This window comes from Staurois parvus, unplaced genomic scaffold (assembly GCF_062004578.1).
Source record: "Staurois parvus isolate SC_StPar_1 unplaced genomic scaffold, SC_StPar_1.0 ptg001945l, whole genome shotgun sequence".
Lineage (NCBI taxonomy): Eukaryota > Metazoa > Chordata > Amphibia > Anura > Ranidae > Staurois > Staurois parvus.
Window position 1 is genome coordinate 137,188 of NW_028319741.1, and position 22,542 is coordinate 159,729.

General features: G+C 54.2%; 1 protein-coding gene across 2 annotated transcripts in view; it reads right to left on the bottom strand.

Annotated features, from left to right (window-relative positions):
* VWA5B1 (von Willebrand factor A domain containing 5B1) overlaps positions 1-4,735 on the bottom strand; it is a 117,191-nt gene extending 112,456 nt beyond the window's left edge. For both annotated transcript variants that reach the window (XR_016308865.1, XM_089664560.1), the window contains exon 1: positions 4,218-4,735. The gene's annotated coding sequence lies outside the window, so the exon portion shown is untranslated. The remainder of the gene's footprint in view (positions 1-4,217) is intronic.
* Between the last annotated feature and the right edge of the window lie 17,807 nt (positions 4,736-22,542).

The window sequence follows — 22,542 nt, forward strand, 5'->3', positions numbered from 1 at the left end:
GCAGCAATTAATTACTAAGCATTGAAAGCACCGAATATCCTCCCAGACTGAGCCTAGCTGGGATTGGTCATTTGAGGGCCTTCAGCAGTGGAGGAACCACAAGTCCCAGCATGACCTGCCATTCAACCAAGGCAAGACGGTAGGTCAATTCGGCAGCTTTCTAAGAGCTCATTCACTCAGCCTTCACCGCCCCTCTGAAAAGTGATCAACAACTGACAGGCGGGTGGGAGGCAATCTGTTGCCGTCTCACAGTACGTTTTAACCCCTGAAAAGCCCACATCACCGCAACTGCAAACGTGGGCATTGGACGCAGTTGCAGGACGGTTGTGGCCCTGTTCACTCGAATGGAAAACTGGCCGTGACATGGGGTGTCATTTTGCTGAGGGTGAGGCAAGCGTACAACTCCGTCTGGCCGCCATTGCAGTTTAATATAGGGTGGTAAAAGCGCAGCTCACACAACTATATTTACCACCGCCTGGCCACCTAAGTTAACAAGCTGTTAGGGTGCAGCGCCTTGGAGCGCTTCCCGTTGCTGGAAAGGAAGCTGAGATGTTTTTCAGCACCATGGACAGCTCCACTTCCTGAATCCTACAGACTTGTATGAGGCTGAGCCCCCTGAAAGAGCCCAAAGAACATCTCTGACTTCTGAATCTGACATTCGCCAAACATTCTCTGCAGGTGAATCTCCTAGATCCATTACATGCCAATGATTGATTCTCCACTAGAGCACAGACCCCCCCAAGTAACCCCCAAATGCAATACCTAGTATTCCAGTATAACCAGTAACACATTGTGCGCAAATGCTTTTCAATAATTAAAAAATATTTCTTGATTAGGACCCCAAGTGCTAAAATGCAAAACTCTTGAAATTACTTTTCCAAGCAGAAACCCAGCCCCCCCCCCCCCCCCACCCTCCAGTTTCAGGTTCCACCAGTAGAAAACCAATTGCTGTAAGAGGGGCGCCCAACCATAACCAACCCTTCATCCAACACCCAGAAAGAGGGGCACCCAACCATAATTAACCCTTCATCCAACGCCCAGAAAGAGGGGCACCCAACCATAATTAACCCTTCATCCAACACCCAGAAAGAGGGGCGCCCAACCATACCCAACCCTTCATCCAACACCCAGAAAGAGGGGCACCCAACCGTAATTAACCCTTCATCCAACACCCAGAAAGAGGGGCGCCCAACCATACCCAACCCTTCATCCAACACCCAGAAAGAGGGGCACCCAACCATAACCAACCCTTCATCCAACACCCAGAAAGAGGGGCCACCCAACCATAACCAACCCTTCATCCAACACCCAGAAAGAGGGGCACCCAACCGTAATTAACCCTTCATCCAATACCCAGAAAGAGGGGCACCCAACCGTAATTAACCCTTCATCCAACACCCAGAAAGAGGGGCACCCAACCGTAATTAACCCTTCATCCAACGCCCAGAAAGAGGGGCACCCAACTATAATTAACCCTTCATCCAACGCCCAGAAAGAGGGGCACCCAACCATAATTAACCCTTCATCCAACGCCCAGAAAGAGGGGCGCCCAACCATACCCAACCCTTCATCCAACACCCAGAAAGAGGGGCACCCAACCATAACCAACCCTTCATCCAACACCCAGAAAGAGGGGCACCCAACCATAATTAACCCTTCATCCAACACCCAGAAAGAGGGGCACCCAACCATAATTAACCCTTCATCCAATACCCAGAAAGAGGGGCACCCAACCGTAATTAACCCTTCATCCAACACCCAGAAAGAGGGGCACACAACCGTAATTAACCCTTCATCCAACACCCAGAAAGAGGGGCACCCAACCGTAATTAACCCTTCATCCAACACCCAGAAAGAGGGGCGCCCAACCATACCCAACCCTTCATCCAACACCCAGAAAGAGGGGCACCCAACCATAACCAACCCTTCATCCAACACCCAGAAAGAGGGGCACCCAACCATAATTAACCCTTCATCCAACACCCAGAAAGAGGGGCACCCAACCATAATTAACCCTTCATCCAATACCCAGAAAGAGGGGCACCCAACCGTAATTAACCCTTCATCCAACACCCAGAAAGAGGGGCACCCAACCGTAATTAATCCTTCATCCAACACCCAGAAAGAGGGGCACCCAACCATAATTAACCCTTCATCCAACACCCAGAAAGAGGGGCACCCAACCATAATTAACCCTTCATACAATGCCCAGACAGAGGGACAACTAACCGTAATCAGCCCTTCATTCAACTCTCAGGAAGAGGGGCACCCAACTGTAATTAACCCTTCATCCAACACCCAGAAAGAGGGGCACCCAACCATAATTAACCCTTCATCCAACGCCCAGAAAGAGGGGCACCCAACTATAATTAACCCTTCATCCAATGCCCAGAAAGAGGGGCACCCAACCATAATTAACCCTTTATCCAATGCCCGAAATAGGGGCACCCAACTGTAATTAGCCCTTCGTCCAATGCCCAGAAAGATTGGCACCCAGCCGTAATTAACCCTTCATCCAACACCCAGACAGAGGGACAACTAACCGTAATCAGCCCTTCATTCAACTTTCAGGAAGAGGGGCACCCAACCATAATTAACCCTTCATCCAACGCCCAGAAAGAGGGGCATCTAACCATAATCAACTCAACCAACGCCCAGAAAGAGGGCCACCTAACTGTAATCAACCCTTCATCCAATGCCCAGAAAGAAGGGCACCCAACTGTAATTAACCCTTCATCCAACACCCAGAAAGAGGAGCACCCAACCATAATTAACCCTTCATCCAATGCCCAGAAAGAGGGGCACCCAACCATAATTAACCCTTCATCCAATGCCCCAAAAGAGGGGCACCCAGCTGTAATTAGCTCTTCATCAAACGCCCAGAAAGAGGGGCACCCAACTATATTTACCCTTTATACAACACCCAGAAAGAGGGGCACCCATCTATATACAACCCTTCATCTAATTCCCAGGAAGAGGGGCACCCAACCGTAATTAACCCTTCATCTAATGCCCAGAAAGTGGGGCACCCAACTATATTTAACCCTTTATCCAACACCTAGAAAGAGGGGCACCCATCTATATTTAACCCTTTATCTAATGCCCAGGAAGAGGGGCACCCAACCGTAATTAACCCTCCATCCAATGCCCAGGAAGAGGGGTACCCAACTGTAATTAACCTTTCATCCAATGCCCAAAAGGAGAGGTACCCAACCGTAATTAACCCTTCATCCAATTCCCCGAAAGAGGGACACCCAACTGTAATTAACCCTTCATCCAATGCCCAGAAAGAGGGGCACCCAACTGTAATTAACCCTTCATCCAATGCCCCGAAAGAGGGGCACCCAACTGTAATTAACCCTTCATCCAATGCCCAGAAAGAGGGGCACCCATCTATATTTAACCCTTTATCTAATGCCCAGGAAGAGGGGCACCCAACCGTAATTAATACTTTACCCAACAACTAGAAACAAGAGCACCCAACCGTAATTAACCCTTCATCCAATTCCCCGAAAGAGGGGCACCCAACCGTAATTAACCCTTCATCCAACGCCCAGAAAGAGGGGCACCCAACCGTAATTAACCCTTCATCCAACGCCCAGAAAGAGGGGCACCCATCCGTAATTAACCCTTCATCCAACGCCCAGAAAGAGGGGCACCCAACCGTAATTAACCCTTCATCCAACTCCTAGAAAGAGGGGCACCCAACCGTAATTAACCCTTCATCCAACTCCTAGAAAGAGGGGCACCCAACCGTAATTAACCCTTCATCCAACTCCTAGAAAGAGGGGCACCCAACCGTAATTAACCCTTCATCCAACGCCCAGAAAGAGTGGCACCCAGCTGTAATTAACCTTTCATCCAACTCCTAGAAAGAGGGGCACCCAACCGTAATTAACCCTTCACCCAACAACCAGAAGGAAGGGCACCCAACCATAATGAACCCTTCATCCAACAACCAGAAGGAAGGGCACCCAACCGTAATGAACCCTTTATCTGAAACCCAGAAAGAAGGGCACCCAATCATGATTAACTCTTTATCCAACTCCCAGAAAGAGGGGCACTCAACCATAATTAACCCTTTCACCAACGCCCAGGAAGAACATGCAAAGAACCAGAGAACGACCACAAGCTATTTCAGAGCAGACACAAAGCTTGAACAGTTTTCAGGCTCTTTACTCCCCAACCCCCCCACCCCCCTGAAAAAGACCACTCACCTTGATGCCGTCACTCCAGTGGGCTTCTGAGGGTCTTGGCACAGCGCAGCGAACTAGACTCTGAAATCCAGAGGAACCAAGGAGAAGAGACAGCCTCTTGTTTGTTTTCTTCTGAAGAAGGTGGACCTTGTGAAAAAGAAGGAAAAAACAGCAACAAGTGGCCCCTCCAAAACACCTCCCAGAGGCTCCTGGGGGCCACTGAAGAGCTACAGGGTGCAGTGAGACCTTCTAACCGATGTGTGGGTTGAAATCAGGCTGCCAATCCTGCTGGGTCTAGCAGTGGCACCCTCAGATCTTTTCTCGGGGAGGAAGGGGGTTCCCTAGAATGGCACAGATGATCCCTGGAAGTCTTGGCGAAGGGTTGATCAGCAACATGTGTGCATGAGGCGAGCAGGAGCAGCAGCCAGCAGCCAGAGGGGCTTGTCTGTCACCAGGGTGGGCTGTGCTCCTTCCAGAAGCCCACTGTATGCTGCACTCAGTGCCATAGCAGCCTGGGTGACCATCATCATCACCATCACAGACACTTTAGTCAGATAGGTAACCATAGAAACTCCTAGTATACACACTGCTCCGCTCAGTGCACCCCCCCCCCCTCCTTTGCATCAGATCCCCCCCCCCCCTTCCTTTTCCACAGCAGAAATGTATTTGGAAAGGCAATTAGAAACACTGTGACATCTGACAGTCAGTAATAAGTCATAACAAATAATTAAGTAACACTCAGTGACACCCAGACATCCAGGAATGAGATGAACGAAACCCAGTGACACCCAGACATCCAGGAATGAGATGAACGAAACCCAGTGACACCCAGACATCCAGGAATGAGATGAACGAAACCCAGTGACACCCAGACATCCAGGAATGAGATGAACGAAACCCAGTGACACCCAGACATCCAGGAATGAGATGAACGAAACCCAGTGACACCCAGACATCCAGGAATGAGATGAACGAAACCCAGTGACACCTAAGCATCCAGGAATGAGATGAACGAAACCCAGTGACACCCAGACATCCAGGAATGAGATGAACGAAACCCAGTGACACCCAGACATCCAGGAATGAGATGAACGAAACCCAGTGACACCCAGACATCCAGGAATGAGATGAACGAAACCCAGTGACACCCAGACATCCAGGAATGAGATGAACGAAACCCAGTGACACCCAGACATCCAGGAATGAGATGAACGAAACCCAGTGACACCTAAGCATCCAGGAATGAGATGAACGAAACCCAGTGACACCCAGACATCCAGGAATGAGATGAACGAAACCCAGTGACACCCAGACATCCAGGAATGAGATGAACGAAACCCAGTGACACCCAGACATCCAGGAATGAGATGAACGAAACCCAGTGACACCCAGACATCCAGGAATGAGATGAACGAAACCCAGTGACACCCAGACATCCAGGAATGAGATGAACGAAACCCAGTGACACCCAGACATCCAGGAATGAGATGAACGAAACCCAGTGACACCCAGACATCCAGGAATGAGATGAACGAAACCCAGTGACACCCAGGAATGAGATGAACGAAACCCAGTGACACCCAGACATCCAGGAATGAGATGAACGAAACCCAGTGACACCCAGACATCCAGGAATGAGATGAACGAAACCCAGTGACACCCAGGAATGAGATGAACGAAACCCAGTGACACCCAGACATCCAGTAATGAGGTGAACGAAACCCAGTGACACCCAGACATCCAGGAATGAGATGAACGAGACCCAGTGACACCCAGACATCCAGGAATGAGATGAACGAAACCCAGTGACACCCAGGAATGAGATGAACGAAACCCAGTGACACCCAGACATCCAGGAATGAGATGAACGAAACCCAGTGACACCCAGACATCCAGGAATGAGATGAACGAAACCCAGTGACACCCAGACATCCAGGAATGAGATGAACGAAACCCAGTGACACCCAGACATCCAGGAATGAGATGAACGAATCCCAGTGACACCCAGACATCCAGGAATGAGATGAACGAAACCCAGTGACACCCAAGCATCCAGGAATGAGATGAACAAAACCCAGTGACACCCAGACATCCAGGAATGAGATGAACGAAACCCAGTGACACCCAGACATCCAGGAATGAGATGAACGAAACCCAGTGACACCCAGACATCCAGGAATGAGATGAACGAAACCCAGTGACACCCAGACATCCAGGAATGAGATGAACGAAACCCAGTGACACCCAGACATCCAGGAATGAGATGAACGAAACCCAGTGACACCCAGGAATGAGATGAACGAAACCCAGTGACACCCAGACATCCAGGAATGAGATGAACGAAACCCAGTGACACCCAGACATCCAGGAATGAGATGAACGAAACCCAGTGACACCCAGGAATGAGATGAACGAAACCCAGTGACACCCAGACATCCAGTAATGAGGTGAACGAAACCCAGTGACACCCAGACATCCAGGAATGAGATGAACGAGACCCAGTGACACCCAGACATCCAGGAATGAGATGAACGAAACCCAGTGACACCCAGGAATGAGATGAACGAAACCCAGTGACACCCAGACATCCAGGAATGAGATGAACGAAACCCAGTGACACCCAGACATCCAGGAATGAGATGAACGAATCCCAGTGACACCCAGACATCCAGGAATGAGATGAACGAAACCCAGTGACACCCAGACATCCAGGAATGAGATGAATGAAACCCAGTGACACCCAGACATCCAGGAATGAGATGAACGAAACCCAGTGACACCCAGACATCCAGTAATGAGGTGAACGAAACCCAGTGACACCCAGACATCCAGGAATGAGATGAACGAGACCCAGTGACACCCAGACATCCAGGAATGAGATGAACGAAACCCAGTGACACCCAGGAATGAGATGAACGAAACCCAGTGACACCCAGACATCCAGGAATGAGATGAACGAAACCCAGTGACACCCAGACATCCAGGACTGAGATGAACGAAACCCAGTGACACCCAGACATCCAGGAATGAGATGAACGAAACCCAGTGACACCCAGGAATGAGATGAACGAAACCCAGTGACACCCAGACATCCAGGAATGAGATGAACGAAACCCAGTGACACCCAGACATCCAGGAATGAGATGAACGAAACCCAGTGACACCCAGGAATGAGATGAACGAAACCCAGTGACACCCAGACATCCAGGAATGAGATGAACGAAACCCAGTGACACCCAGACATCCAGGACTGAGATGAACGAAACCCAGTGACACCCAGACATCCAGGAATGAGATGAACGAAACCCAGTGACACCCAGGAATGAGATGAACGAAACCCAGTGACACCCAGACATCCAGGAATGAGATGAACGAAACCTATCGGGGGGGTGTCAAGAGTATCGCACTGCTCTTCTGCGTTCACACGCACACGGCGGAGCCTGATAGCGCCTCTCTATAGGAACACTGACAATACACATGATATACATACCTTCAATGAGTTTGGGGGAGGGGGGGTGTACATGAGACAGAATGGGGGGGGATAGGGAATATATTATACCGCGCATGCATATATAATACCCATCCTCTATCACAATGGACTTGCTGGAACTTTACAAGTCTGCCATGAATTCCTGACAGAGGTTAGTCTGCAGGGCCGTGGATAAGGGGGTACCACAAGTCTCCTGTACGGGGCCCAGGCTGGCAGAGGGGCCCGGGCAGCCGGGAGAATTGGATGTTGGCAGGGAGGGTGATCAGCATAACAGGGGAATGGGGGGGGGGGGGGGATCCCCTGTATGGCCCTCTCTGCAGCAGCTGAAAGCTGCTTCTCCTCTCCCAGCTGCTGCAGGAAGAGCCACACGGGGGATCGGTTCCAGTAATTGAAAGCTGCGTCTTCTCTCCCAGCTGCTGCAGGGAGAGCCACACAGGGGATCGGTTCCAGTAATTGAAAGCTGCTTCTCCTCTCCCAGCTGCTGCAGGAAGAGCCACACGGGGGATCGGTTCCAGTAATTGAAAGCTGCTTCTCTTCTTCCAGCTGCTGCAGGGAGAGCCACACAGGGGATCGGTTCCAGTAATTGAAAGCTGCGTCTTCTCTCCCAGCTGCTGCAGGGAAAGCCATATGGGGGATCGGTTCCAGTAATTGAAAGCTGCGTCTTCTCTCCCAGCTGCTGCAGGGAGAGCCACACAGGGGATCGGTTCCAGTAATTGACAGCTGCTTCTCCTCTCCCAGCTGCTGCAGGGAGAGCCATACAGGGGATCGGTTCCAGTAATTGACAGCTGCTTCTCCTCTCCCAGCTGCTGCAGGAAGAGCCACACGGGGGATCGGTTCCAGTAATTGACAGCTGCTTCTCTTCTTCCAGCTGCTGCAGGGAGAGCCACACAGGGGATCGGTTCCAGTAACTGAAAGCTGCGTCTTCTCTCCCAGCTGCTGCAGGGAGAGCCATACAGGGGATCGCTTCCAGTAATTGACAGCTGCTTCTCCTCTCCCAGCTGCTGAAGGGAGAGCCATACAGGGGATCGGTTCCAGTAATTGCCCCCCCCCCCCATCCGCCGCACCCATCACTCTCCCTGTGCACCATACGTTTCTCCCTGCTGCCCAGACCCCCCCGGGTCCTTCAGGAAGGACAGTGAGAGAACGGTCCGGTAAATACATCACATTTACCAGCCCCTTCCTCTCCTGAATGAACACAATGAGTGATCTGTACCGATCACTCACTGTGTTCATTCAGAAAAGCAGCCTAGTAAACTGTGGTTTTTTTTAAAGAGGGGGGGCTGTCAGGTTGGCTGTATGGGGCCCCGTGGTTTCTAACAGCAGCCCTGTTAGTCCGGCCCCATGAAGACACACAGAAACGCGCACTTCCTGCGCACGTTCCCCCGAAGCGTGCATTGCGCTTGTAGGGCCACTGTTTATTAATAACAACGCAAACGCACGGCAAAACGCGCAAAACAAATGTGCATTGCACAGACACGCCCACAAATGGCGCAGGAGCGACGCTGGAATCCAAGTGAACAGGCTGCTCTGTGCTGAAGGGCGAAAAAAATGCCAGGAAAAATGAATACATTGAAACTCTCCGTATATAAAGCCGTATTCTCTCAGACTGTACATTGTAACTTTGTAGAAGGAGGAGGAGGCATTTCCTCAGTCTCCCCTCCCCCAGTGATCAGACTGTACATTGTAACTTTGTAGAAGGAGGAGGAGTCGTTTCCTCAGTCTCCCCTCCCCCCCAGTGATCAGACTGTACATTGTAACTTTGCAGAAGGAGGAGGAGTCGTTTCCTCAGTCCCCTCCCCCAACAGTGATTGAGGCATTTCAGGAAAATAACACATCATGGCCACTAGGTAGAGCTGATGCTCATTGAACAAAAATCACATTACAAACATATGGCAAGCATTCGAGGGGGGCCCTGTGATTGGTTGAGACATCTCCATGATACTGTATGTACCCCCCGAGGTGTGATGGTTCCTGTACATGAATCCAGAATAACCAGCAAAATGTCATCATCTGAACTTTCTGTTCATCCGCCCAACAGGTCTGAGCTGCAGCACCGCGCCGGTTTCCTCCTCCTCCTCCTCCTCCTGTGTGTTTGCCACGCGAACCCTCGAGGGACGTTTCCTTCCCAGGAATATAAAATACAAAATGAACATTTATAATAATAATACAGAAAACATGTTGTAATAATATTGATACGGCGTGACGCCATTCGCTTCTCGCCGCCATTCGCTTCTCGCCGCCATTCGCTTCGTGCCGCCATTCGCTTCGTGCCGCCATTCGCTTCTCGCCGCCATTCGCTTCGTGCCGCCATTCGCTTCGTGCCGCCATTCGCTTCTCGCCGCCATTCGCTTCGTGCCGCCATTCGCTTCTCGCCGCCATTCGCTTCTCGCCGCCATTCGCTTCATGCCGCCATTCGCTTCATGCCGCCATTCACTTCGTGACGCCATTCGCTTCGTGCCGCCATTCGATTCTCGCCGCCATTCGCTTCTCGCCACCTATCACTTCTCGCCGCCATTCGCTTTGTGACGCCATTCGCTTCTCGCCGCCATTCGCTTCTCGCCGCCATTCGCTTCTTGCCGCCATTCGCTTCTCGCAGTCATTCGCTTCTCGCCGCCATTCGCATCGTTCCGCCGTTCGCTTCCATTGTTTTCTTTTTTCTTGCTAATTTGCAGTTGGTTGGAAGCCGACTAAAACAAAGAACACGACGTCTGACTTCCTTTTCTCTGGTCCTGCACAGCAACAAAGCAGCTAGAAAAAGGATTCAAAGAAAGAAAGAGAGAGAGAAGACTGTGACAAGCGGAGAGCGCTGATCAAAGTGGAGCTCTGGGTACAATATAACATGACATATATGTGATGAAACACGTCAGCAACATCGACCTCCCAGAGTCCTCCCTCTAACGTAGTTCATTTCCCTGATGATCCTGCCAGTAGATCTGTTGAGTCCGGAGGTGTGCGGTCCTTCAGTCGGAGGTGTGCGGTCCTTCAGTCGGAGGTGTGCGGTCCTTCTGTCAGGAGTGCTCCTTAGAGGTGTGTGCTCCCTCAGTCAAGGATGTGCGGTCCTTCAGTCGGAGGGGTGGGCTCCTTTATTTGGAGGTATGCGGTCAATCAGTCGGAGGCGTGCGGTCCTTCAGTCGGAGGCGTGCGGTCCTTCAGTCGGAGGCGTGCGGTCCCTTCATTCGGAGGTGTGCGGTCCTTCAGTCGGAGGTGTGCGGTCCTTCAGTCGGAGGGGTGGGCTCCTTTATTTGGAGGTATGCGGTCCTTCAGTCGGAGGCGTGCGGTCCTTCAGTCGGAGGCGTGCGGTCCTTCAGTCGGAGGCGTGCGGTCCTTCAGTCGGAGGTGTGCGGTCCTTCAGTCGGAGGTGTGCGGTCCTTCAGTCGGAGGTGTGCGGTCCTTCAGTCGGAGGGGTGGGCTCCTTTATTTGGAGGTATGCGGTCCTTCAGTCGGAGGCGTGCGGTCCCTCAGTCGGAGGTGTGCGGTCCCTCAGTCGGAGGCGTGCGATCCTTCAGTCGGAGGTGTGCGGTCCTTCAGTCGGAAGGGTGCGGTCCTTCAGTCGGAGGGGTGGGCTCCTTTATTTGGAGGTATGCGGTCCTTCAGTCGGAGGCGTGCGGTCCCTCAGTCGGAGGTGTGCGGTCCCTCAGTCGGAGGCGTGCGATCCTTCAGTCGGAGGTGTGCGGTCCTTCAGTGGGAGGTGTGCGGTCCTTCAGTCGGAGGCGTGCGATCCTTCAGTCGGAGGTTTGCGGTCCTTCAGTCGGAGGTGTGCGGTCCCTCAGTCGGAGGTGTGCGGTCCCCTCAGTCGGAGGTGTGCGATCCTTCAGTCGGAGGTGTGCGGTCCTTCAGTCGGAGGTGTGCGGTCCTTCAGTCGGAGGTGTGCGGTCCCTCAGTCGGAGGTGTGCGATCCTTCAGTCGGAGGTGTGCGGTCCTTCAGTCGGAGGGGTGGGCTCCTTTAGTTGGAGGTATGCGGTCCTTCAGTCGGAGGCGTGCGGTCCCTCAGTCGGAGGTGTGCGGTCCTTCAGTGGGAGGTGTGCGGTCCTTCAGTCGGAGGCGTGCGATCCTTCAGTCGGAGGTTTGCGGTCCTTCAGTCGGAGGTGTGCGGTCCTTCAGTGGGAGGTGTGCGGTCCTTCAGTCGGAGGCGTGCGATCCTTCAGTCGGAGGTTTGCGGTCCTTCAGTCAGAGGTTTGGCGGTCCTTCAGTCGGAGGTGTGCGGTCCCCTCAGTCGGAGGTGTGCGGTCCCTCAGTCGGAGGTGTGCGGTCCCTCAGTCGGAGGTGTGCGGTCCTTCAGTCGGAGGGGTGGGCTCCTTTATTTGGAGGTATGCGGTCAATCAGTCGGAGGCGTGCGATCCTTCAGTCGGAGGTGTGCGGTCCTTCAGTCGGAGGTGTGCGGTCCTTCAGTCGGAGGCGTGCGGTCCTTCATTCGGAGGTGTGCGGTCCTTCAGTTGGAGCTGAGGAGTCAGAATGGGAAAAATTGAGGCCAATTCGGACAAATTTTTAGGAAAGTGAAGCTGGTAATTTTGCAGGGAAATCCCATTCGCCTAAATCCCTTTGCTCCTCCCTCCTCAGTATTGGGGGTGGGGCTCATGTTGGGGGGCAGTCAGTGGCAGTTGCGGTGTGATAACTGGAGAATGCATTCAATAAAAGTTAATTGAGCCAAAAACCACTAAAAACATCCTGGGCGACCGCCAAGCCCACAGACGTCCAATCGACAGTCGTCCAATCGAGCCCACAGACGTCCAATCGACAGTCGTCCAATCGAGCCCACAGACGTCCAATCGACAGTCGTCCAATCGAGCCCACAAACGTCCAATCAACAGAAGTCCAATTGAGCCCACAGACGTCCAATCAACAGATGTCCAATCGAGCCCACAGACGTCCAATCCAGGCCGGCGATCTCGCATCTCTCTTCTCGTGCTGCCAGATTCCAGAGAAAATGAAATACAAAGTTCCTGCGGGGGGCCCCCAGGATTCCTTCCTATGGCGGCCCTGGGAATCCATCGTATGGCGGCCCCGGGAATCCATCGTATGGCGGCCCCGGGATTCCATTTTATGACAGCCCCGGGATTCCCTCATGTGGCGGCCCCAGGATTCCATCCTTTAACGGCCCCGGGAATCCATCATATGGAGGCCCCAGGATTCCATCTTATGACAGCCCCAGGATTCCCTCATGTGGTGGCCCCGGGATTCCATCCTCTGGCGGCCCCGGGAATCCATCGTATGGCGGCCCCAGGATTCCATCTTATGACAGCCCCGGGATTCCCTCCTGTGGTGGCCCCAGGATTCCATCCTCTGGCGGCCCCGGGATTCCATCGTATGGCAGCCCCGGGATTCCTTCCTATGGCGGCCCCGGGATTCCATCGTATGGCGGTCCTGGGATTCCATCTTATGGTGGCCCCGGGATTCCTTCCTATGGCGGCCCTGGGATTCCATCCTATGGCGGTCCTGGGATTCCATCTTATGGCTGCCCTGGATTCCATCATATGGTGGCCCCGGGATTCCATCCTATGGCGGCCCTGGGATTCCATTGTATGGCGGCTCCGGGATTCCTTTGTAGGGTGGCCCCGTTATTCCTTTGTATGGTGGCCCCGGGATTCCATCATATGGTGGCCCCGGGATTCCATCCTATGGTGGCCCCGGGATTCCATCTTATGGCTGCCCTGGATTCCATCATATGGTGGCCCCGGGATTCCATCCTATGGTGGCCCCGGGATTCCATCCTATGGTGGCCCTGGGATTCCATTGTATGGCGGCTCCGGGATTCCTTTGTAGGGTGGCCCCGTTATTCCTTTGTATGGTGGCCCCGGGATTCCGTCCTATGGCGGCCCCGGGATTCCGTCCTATGGTGGCCCTGGGATTCCATCGTATGGTGGCCCTGAGATTCCTTTGTATGGCGGCCCCGGGATTCCCTCGTATGGCGGCCCCGGGATTCCCTTGTATGGTGGCCCTGAGATTCCACCCCCCCTCCCCCCACCACTATCAATGCCTCGGCTCTGCCTCCACTTCAGCGGGGGACCTTGAGCTGCGGCGCTCCTCTCCTCTCCTCCAACATTCACACAAAGATTCTGCCGCAGACACAAAGCGAGCGGAAAATTCCTCGCCACGGCGCCATTCACAGCTCGAGCGTCTTTTCCTTTCACTGACGGTGTCATTTCAGTTCAGGGTAGGAGAAGTTCATGCGTCGCACGCCGCCGCCATTGTTGTGCTCGCGGCGCTTTTCTTTGCCGAGCCGTCTATTAGATCAAACGCTGCGACGCGCCATTAAAACACCTGATATAAATAACCCGCCGCGCTACGCGGTATCACAAGGGGGCGGGGCCAGCGCTGGGTGCCGCCGGGGCGTTTCCGCCCAATTTTCAAGCGTAATTGTCAGTTTTACTTCACGGAAATTCCGTCAGAATCCCGATTTCGCTTGGCGTCAACGCAGGAAATTTTGGGAGGAGCTTTTGATGTGCGTAAACGCGGTCGTTTTGGCGCTTTCCATGTCTTCGAGAATTGATTCTAGTGAAAAAAATGCACCTAGCGTGCGTGAAGCCTGTTGGCGCAAATCTGCGGCCTCTCGGCGGCGGGGTCGTGACGCGGACAGGCTGCATATTTGCGTCCCTGAAAAAAAAAACCTTGCATGTGTCTTGAGCGCACACCCTGCGCAATCGCGTCACACATTCACCAACGACACACGGAAAGGTGAGGTTTCCAATCATGTGACCGCTGCATGGCCAATCACGGCGCTCACATAACCCTAAAACCCCGCCTCCTGCCATCACAAACCAGTTAAAGTGCCGGGAGGCGCCTTTAAAGCCCAACTCCGGGTTAAATGGAAAAAAAAAAGTTCCGCACAAGTTGGAGCCCATTCACACTTATGCGACTTGTCATGTGACTTTGGGGTTCAAAGTCGCATGACAAGTCACCTCCCCCCATATTTCCCAATTCACCATTCATATCTCTGCGACTTCAAAGTAGTCCCGGCACTACTGTGGTTCAACTTTCATGCAACTTGAGGGCCACTGACTTCAATGTAAGGGCCACAGGCTTCAATGTAAGGGCCACTAACTTTAATGTAAGGGCCACAGGCTTCAATGTAAGGGCCACAGGCTTCAATGTAAGGGCCACAGCCTGCAAAGTCATGCCCTGAGATTCCATCGTATGGTGGCCCCGGAAATCCATTGTATGGCGGCCCCAGGAATCTATTCTATAGCGGCCCTGGGAATCCATCATATGGTGGCCCCGAGATTTGATCCTGTGGCGGCCCCGGGATTCCCTCGTGTGGTGGCCCCGGGATTCCCTCATGTGGCTGCCCCAGGAATCCATCATATGGTGGCCCCGGGATTTGATCCTGTGGCAACCCCAGGATTCCCTCGTGTGGCAGCCCTGGGATTTCCTCATGTGGAGGCCCCGGGATTCCATCGTATGGTGGCCCCGGGATTCCCTCATGTGGCAGCCCCGGGATTCCCTCGTGTGGCGGCCCCGGGATTCCCTCATGTGGCGGCCCCGGGATTCCCTCGTGTGGCGGCCCCGGGATTCCCTCGTGTGGCGGCCCCGGGATTCCCTCATGTGGCGGCCCCGGGATTCCCTCATGTGGCTGCCCCAGGAATCCATCATATGGTGGCCCCGGGATTTGATCCTGTGGCAACCCCAGGATTCCCTCGTGTGGCAGCCCCGGGATTTCCTCATGTGGAGGCCCCGGGATTCCATCGTATGGTGGCCCCGGGATTCCCTCATGTGGCAGCCCCGGGATTCCCTCATGTGGCAGCCCCGGGATTCCCTCGTGTGGCGGCCCCGGGATTCCCTCGTGTGGCGGCCCCGGGATTCCCTCGTGTGGCGGCCCCGGGATTCCCTCATGTGGCTGCCCCAGGAATCCATCATATGGTGGCCCCGGGATTGGATCCTGTGGCAACCCCAGGATTCCCTCGTGTGGCAGCCCTGGGATTTCCTCATGTGGAGGCCCCGGGATTCCATCGTATGGTGGCCCCGGGATTCCCTCGTGTGGCGGCCCCGGGATTCCCTCATGTGGCAGCCCCGGGATTCCCTCGTGTGGCGGCCCCGGGATTCCCTCGTGTGGCGGCCCCGGGATTCCATCGTATGGTGGCCCCGGGATTCCCTCATGTGGCAGCCCCGGGATTCCCTCGTGTGGCGGCCCCGGGATTCCCTCATGTGGCGGCCCCGGGATTCCCTCGTGTGGCGGCCCCGGGATTCCCTCGTGTGGCGGCCCCGGGATTCCCTCATGTGGCGGCCCCGGGATTCCCTCATGTGGCGGCCCCGGGATTCCCTCATGTGGCAGCCCCGGGATTCCATCTTATGGTGGCAATGAAGATCGCAAGATTTTGAAGTCGCACAAGTCTGAATGGACCCTTAAAGTAGAACAGCAAAAAAATTTTTTTTTTCCATTATGGATAGAATAAAGGAGGGTTGTGACCCCCGTCAGTTGTCATTTCTGTCCCCATTGGGGGGGGGGGGATTTCCCTTCACTTCCTGTCTCATCGTCAGCACAGGAAGTGAGAGGAAATCCCTCCAAAGTGAAGGAATTCCCACTGTCTCCCATTGGAAGATTTCCCTTCACTGCCTGTCTCATCGCCAGCACAGGAAGTGAGAGGAAATCCCTCCAAAGTGAGGGAATCCCCGGTGTCCCCCATTGGAAAATTTCTCTTCACTTCCTGTTCCAGTGACAACCCAAAACTTAGGGTTTTTTTTTCACTTTCAGGGTCTGTTCACACTATAGAAATGCAGTCCAGATGTGTTTTTGACACGTTCTGGTGCATTTGTGATGCGTTTTTGACACATTCCGGTGCATTTGTGATGCGTTTTTGATGCGTTCTGGTTCTTTCCCCCCTCCCCCTCTTTTTCTTCAATTTAAATAGGGACATGTGCATTCCAGTGCGTTATTAGTGTGTTTTTTTGGTGCATTTTGCTGCGTTTTACCGCATTCCAGTGCAGTTCTGTGCAGGAAAAATGCCGCCTGTTCTACTTTTTTTCTGCATCTGGAACGCACCGGAACTGCCAGCGCTGATGTGAACAATGACACCGACCACCGACTTTCTGTGCGTTTTGGAGACAGAAAAAAAAAGCAACTGAACCGCATGGAGTGTGAACCGGTCCTCAATGATAATGCCAAACAGGACAGTGAATCTCCCTAATGGGGGGGCGCAGACGACGATGAAAATTGATGGGGGGGTCATCTAACTCCTCCCTTCTATCCAAAGAGTACATAAGTTGTACCTGTTTATCTGTATCCTTCTCTTCTCTACTTCCGTTCAAAGTGCTGACTTTATACAGCTTGTCTGAGAGTTCAGAAAAAAGGGGGCGGAGAGCTACTGCAGAGCTCAGTGAGAGCTGATTTTAGGGACGGCCCCCCACCTTCACGACCACACAGGAGCAGAGCTGAGGCTGTCAATCACAGGCTGTGTGCTGGAGCTCCTCCTCCCCTCTGTCACCTTGTTATCTCTCGGTGTCAGGAAAACCTTCCTCGGGTACCCGCCTTTCATTGGCTGTAGAGGAGTCCAATGGTGGGGGTCCAAGCGGCAGCATCACGACTTTTCACCAAGAGACCGGGCGGTGGGCTTGCACCCGCAAAAAAAGTCACATGACAGACGGTTTTCTTTTTGTGAATAGGTGGGCGGGGACGGGGGTGGGGTTTGGTGATTTCACCTGATTTGGAGATTGTACAATCGGATTGCGGTGTGTAGGGTCGCATTCAAACGTCAAAGTATTCCGAAGGATCATTGTGTTCGGAATCCTCCAATCAGAGACGGCTCCTCAGCCCCCGTCCCCCACCCATCTCCCGGGAGCGCCGTTAATTTTTTTTCTTCGCCTTTTTACAGCAATTGGAGTTTGATATAAAAGGTGGGATCCTGCGGCGGACACGAGCGGAACGCCGACCGAGGGAGCGATTCATGTGAGATCACCGCCGCCCCATTCGCCAAATTTAATGAGGAGCTCCGCGAGCCGCGGAGGAGCGTTTCATTGGCTCTTCCTGTGCTGGGCCGACGCCTATTTCATGAATCATTTATATAGCGCTGACATGGTCTGTAGAGCTGTACAAAGATCATTGCTGAATGGTATCCCGCCTCACTTCCTGTCCTGGTGACACCCATACCAGGAAGGCGGGAAAGGGGGTCACACAGAGCTATAGGAACCCCTTCTCTACATTCTGGGGGAGGGGGCTACAGAAGTTGGGATGAAGGACCCCTCTGCCATCCACCTCGTCTAGGGGCCCTGTGATCCACGCCATCATGGGACCCCTATACTCAACACAAGGGCCCCCTCTAAGATCCACTTCATTACGGGGCCCCAATGCTGATTGCAGGGGCTTTTTATACCGGAGCCCCCCCCCCTTCTATATTCATCACAGGGGTCCCTCTAGGGTACATGTCATCCTGGAGCCGCTTTCAGGGTTCATATATACTACAGGCCCTATCCTGGGGGCCCTCCTACAGCACACACTGGGCTCCTGGGGCCCCTCCAAGGCAAGCATTGGGTTCATGGGGCCCCTACAGCACACACTGGGCTCCTGGGGCCCCTCTACAGCACACACTGGGCTCCTGAGGCCCCTCTACAGCACACACTGGGCTCCTGGGGCCCCTCTACAGCACACACTGGGATCCTGGGGCCCCTTTACAGCACACACTGGGATCCTGGGGCCCCTCTACAGCACACACTGGGATCCTGGGACCCCTCTAGAGCACACACAGGGATCCTGGGGCCCCTCTACAGCACACACTGGGATCCTGAGGCCCCTCTACAGCACACACTGGGCTCCTGGGGCCCCTCTAGAGCACACACTGGGATCCTGGGGCCCCTCTAGAGCACACACTGGGATCCTGGGGGCCCCTCTACAGCACACACTGGGATCCTGAGGCCCCTCTACAGCACACACTGGGCTCCTGGGGCCCCTCGACAGCACACACTGGGCTCCTGAGGCCCCTCTACAGCACACACTGGGGGCCCCACAGCACACCTCGGGCTCCTGGGGCCCCTCTACAGCACACACTGGGCTCCTGGGGCCCCTCTACAGCACACACTGGGCTCCTGGGGCCCCTCTACAGCACACACTGGGATCCTGGGGCCCCTCTACAGCACACACTGGGATCCTGGGGCCCCCATACAGCACACACTGGGATCCTGGGGCCCCTCTACAGCACACACTGGGATCCTGGGGCCCCCATACAGCACACACTGGAATCCTGGGGCCCCCATACAGCACACACTGGTATCCTGGGGCCCCCATACAGCACACACTGGGATCCTGGGGCCCCCATACAGCACACACTGGGATCCTGGGGCCCCCATACAGCACACACTGGGATCCTGGGGCCCCCATACAGCACACACTGGGATCCTGGGGACCCCATACAGCACACACTACCCCTATTCTCTCCCCTACTGTGGCTGTACACAGTTACCAAGGAAACCAGCAGAAGTGGGCGGAGCAGTGGATGAGCTCTGGACGGGGCGGGGCTAGGTGTGTTTCGGGAGCTCGCAGCGGCCGGAACTGAAGAAGAAATACTGAGTTCCGGCCGGGAGAATATCAGAGCGGACAAGCCGGCCGAATTTTCACTCCCATTGGTGGGCCGTGGTCGGAAGTGGGCGTGGGTTCTGTCACAGTCAGCCTTCCGGTTGTGAGAGAAGCCGAAGCACGATGGCGACTGACTCCTGGGCCCAGGCGGTGGACGAACAAGAGGCGGCGGCCGAGACGGTGAGAGGAGGACCGGGGGCCCTCAGGGGCTGCTGTATCCTGGGGCCTCTTCACTTAGCTCTTTATCCTGAGACCCCTGTACTCAGCCCTGGGCCCCTCTGTCATCCAGCTCATTCAGGGGCCCCTAAACTCAGCACAGGAGCTCCGAGATCCACTCCATCATGGGGCCCCTATACTCAGGACAAGGGTCCCTCTAAGGTCTAGTTAATTCTGGGGCTCTCTTAACCATCAGAGGGGCCCCTCTGGGGCACTTGTCATCCTGGGGCCCTTCCCAGTGTTCATATATACTAGGGGCCCTATCTTGGGTCTTCTATATCTATCACAGGGGCCCCTCTGGGGGAGATATCATCCTGGGGCCCCTCCCAGTGGTTATATATACTAGGGGCCCTATCCTGTGTCTTCTATATCCATCACAGGGGCCCCTCTGGGGCACTTGTCATCCTGGGGCCCTTCCCAGTGTTCATATATACAAGGGGCCCTATCTTGGGTCTTCTATATCTATCACAGGGGCCCCTTTGGGGGAGATATCATCCTGGGGCCCCTCCTAGTGTTCATATATACCAGGGGCCCGATCCTGGGCCTTCTATAGTCATCACAGGGGCCCCTCTGGTGTACATGTCATACCAGGCCCCTCCCAGTGTTCATATATACCAGGGGCCCTATCTTGGGCCTTCTATAGTCATCACAGGGGCCCCTCTGGGGGAGATATCATCCTTGGGCCCCTCTTAATGTTTCATATATACTAGGGGACCCTGTTATGGGCCTTCTATATCCATCTCAGGGGCCCCTCCGGGGTACATGTCATTCTGGGGCCCCTAACAGTGTTCATATATACTAGGAGCCCTCTCCTGGGCCTTCTGTATCCATCACAGGGGCCCCTCTGGTGTACATGTCATCCTGGGGCCCTTCCCAGGCTATATATATATATTAGGGGTCCTATCATTAACCTTCTATATTCATCACAGGGGCCCCTCCCAAGGTCCATTTATACTAGGGGCCCTATCCTGGGCCTTCTATAGTCATCACGGGCCCCTCTGGGGGAGATATCATTCTTGGGCCCCTCCCAGTGTTCATATATACTAGGGGCCCTATCCTGTGTCTTCTATATCTATCACAGGGGCCCCTCTGGTGTACATCATCCTGGGGCCCCCCAGTGTTCATATATACTAGGGGCCCTATCTTGGGTCTTCTATATCTATCACAGGGGCCCCTCTGGGGGAGATATCATCTTGGGGCCCTTCCCAGGCTATATATATATATATATATATATTAGGGGTCCTATCATTAACCTGGAAGGCGGGGCCTCCCCCTTATACTGGACCATGGTGTAGTCTGTCCCTGGAAGGTGGCTGAGACTGCCTCTTTTTGCTCCTCCCCCTGCCTCTTTTGCCCCCCCCCCCCCCTGCCTCTTTTGCCCCCCCCCCCCGCCTCTTTTGCCCCCCCCCCGCCTCTTTTGCCCCCCCCCCCGCCTCTTTTGCCCCCCCCTTCCTCTTTTGCCCCTCCCTCTCATATTCTGTCTCCTCCTCTCCTCTAGTTTAACAAACTGCAGCTGAAAGAAGACAAAGAGTCTCCATCCCAGGCTGAGAGTAATGGTGAGTGACCAGAAATACACATTTCATAGAAGAGCAGCCGCCGTCCCGGGGGAGGACAGGATAGGAGGAGCCCCAACATGTGATCTACTGCAGAATGTCCAGTATGGGAAATCTCCCCATTGTGGGAGGGGCAGAGACACAACTACTGCAGGGAAATCTCCCCATTGTGGGAGGGGCAGACACAAACTACTGCGGGGAAATCTCCCCATTGTGGGAGGGGCAGAGACACAACTACTGCAGGAAATCTCCCCATTGTGGGAGGGGCAGAGACACAACTACTGCAGGGAAATCTCCCCATTGTGGGAGGGGCAGAGACACAAACTACTGCAGGGAAATCTCCCCATTGTGGGAGGGGCAGAGACACAAACTACTGCAGGAAATCTCCCCATTGTGGGAGGGGCAGAGACACAAACTACTGCAGGAAATCTCCCCATTGTGGGAGGGGCAGAGACACAAACTACTGCAGGAAATCTCCCCATTGTGGGAGGGGCAGAGACACAAACTACTGCAGGGAAATCTCCCCATTGTGGGAGGGGCAGAGACACGAACTACTGCAGGAAATCTCCCCATTGTGGGAGGGGCAGAGACACAAACTACTGCAGGAAATCTCCCCATTGTGGGAGGGGCAGAGACACAAACTACTGCGGGTAAATCTCCCCATTGTGGGAGGGGCAGACACAAACTACTGCGGGGAAATCTCCCCATTGTGGGAGGGGCAGAGACAACTACTGCGGGTAAATCTCCCCATTGTGGGAGGGGCAGAGACACAAACTACTGCAGGGAAATCTCCCCATTGTGGGAGGGGCAGAGACACAAACTACTGGGGGAAATATCCCCATTGTGGGAGGGGCAGACACAAACTACTGGGGGAAATCTCCCCATTGTGGGAGGGGCAGAGACACAACTACTGCAGGGAAATCTCCCCATTGTGGGAGGGGCAGAGACACAAACTACTGCAGGGAAATCTCCCCATTGTGGGAGGGGCAGAGACACAACTACTGCAGGGAAATCTCCCCATTGTGGGAGGGGCAGAGACACAAACTACTGCAGGGAAATCTCCCCATTGTGGGAGGGGCAGAGACACAAACTACTGCAGGGAAATCTCCCCATTGTGGGAGGGGCAGAGACACAAACACTGCAGGGAAATCTCCCCATTGTGGGAGGGGCAGAGACACAAACTACTGCAGGGAAATCTCCCCATTGTGGGAGGGGCAGAGACACAAACTACTGCAGGGAAATCTCCCCATTGTGGGAGGGGCAGAGACACAAGCTACTGCAGGAAATCTCCCCATTGTGGGAGGGGCAGAGACACAAACTACTGCAGGAAATCGCCCCATTGTGGGAGGGGCAGAGACACAAACTACTGCGGGGAAATCTCCCCATTGTGGGAGGGGCAGACACACTACTGCAGGGAAATCTCCCCATTGTGGGAGGGGCAGAGACACAAACTACTGCAGGGAAATCTCCCCATTGTGGGAGGGGCAGAGACACAAACTACTGGAGGAAATCTCCCCATTGTGGGAGGGGCAGAGACACAAACTACTGCAGGGAAATCTCCCCATTGTGGGAGGGGCAGAGACACAAACT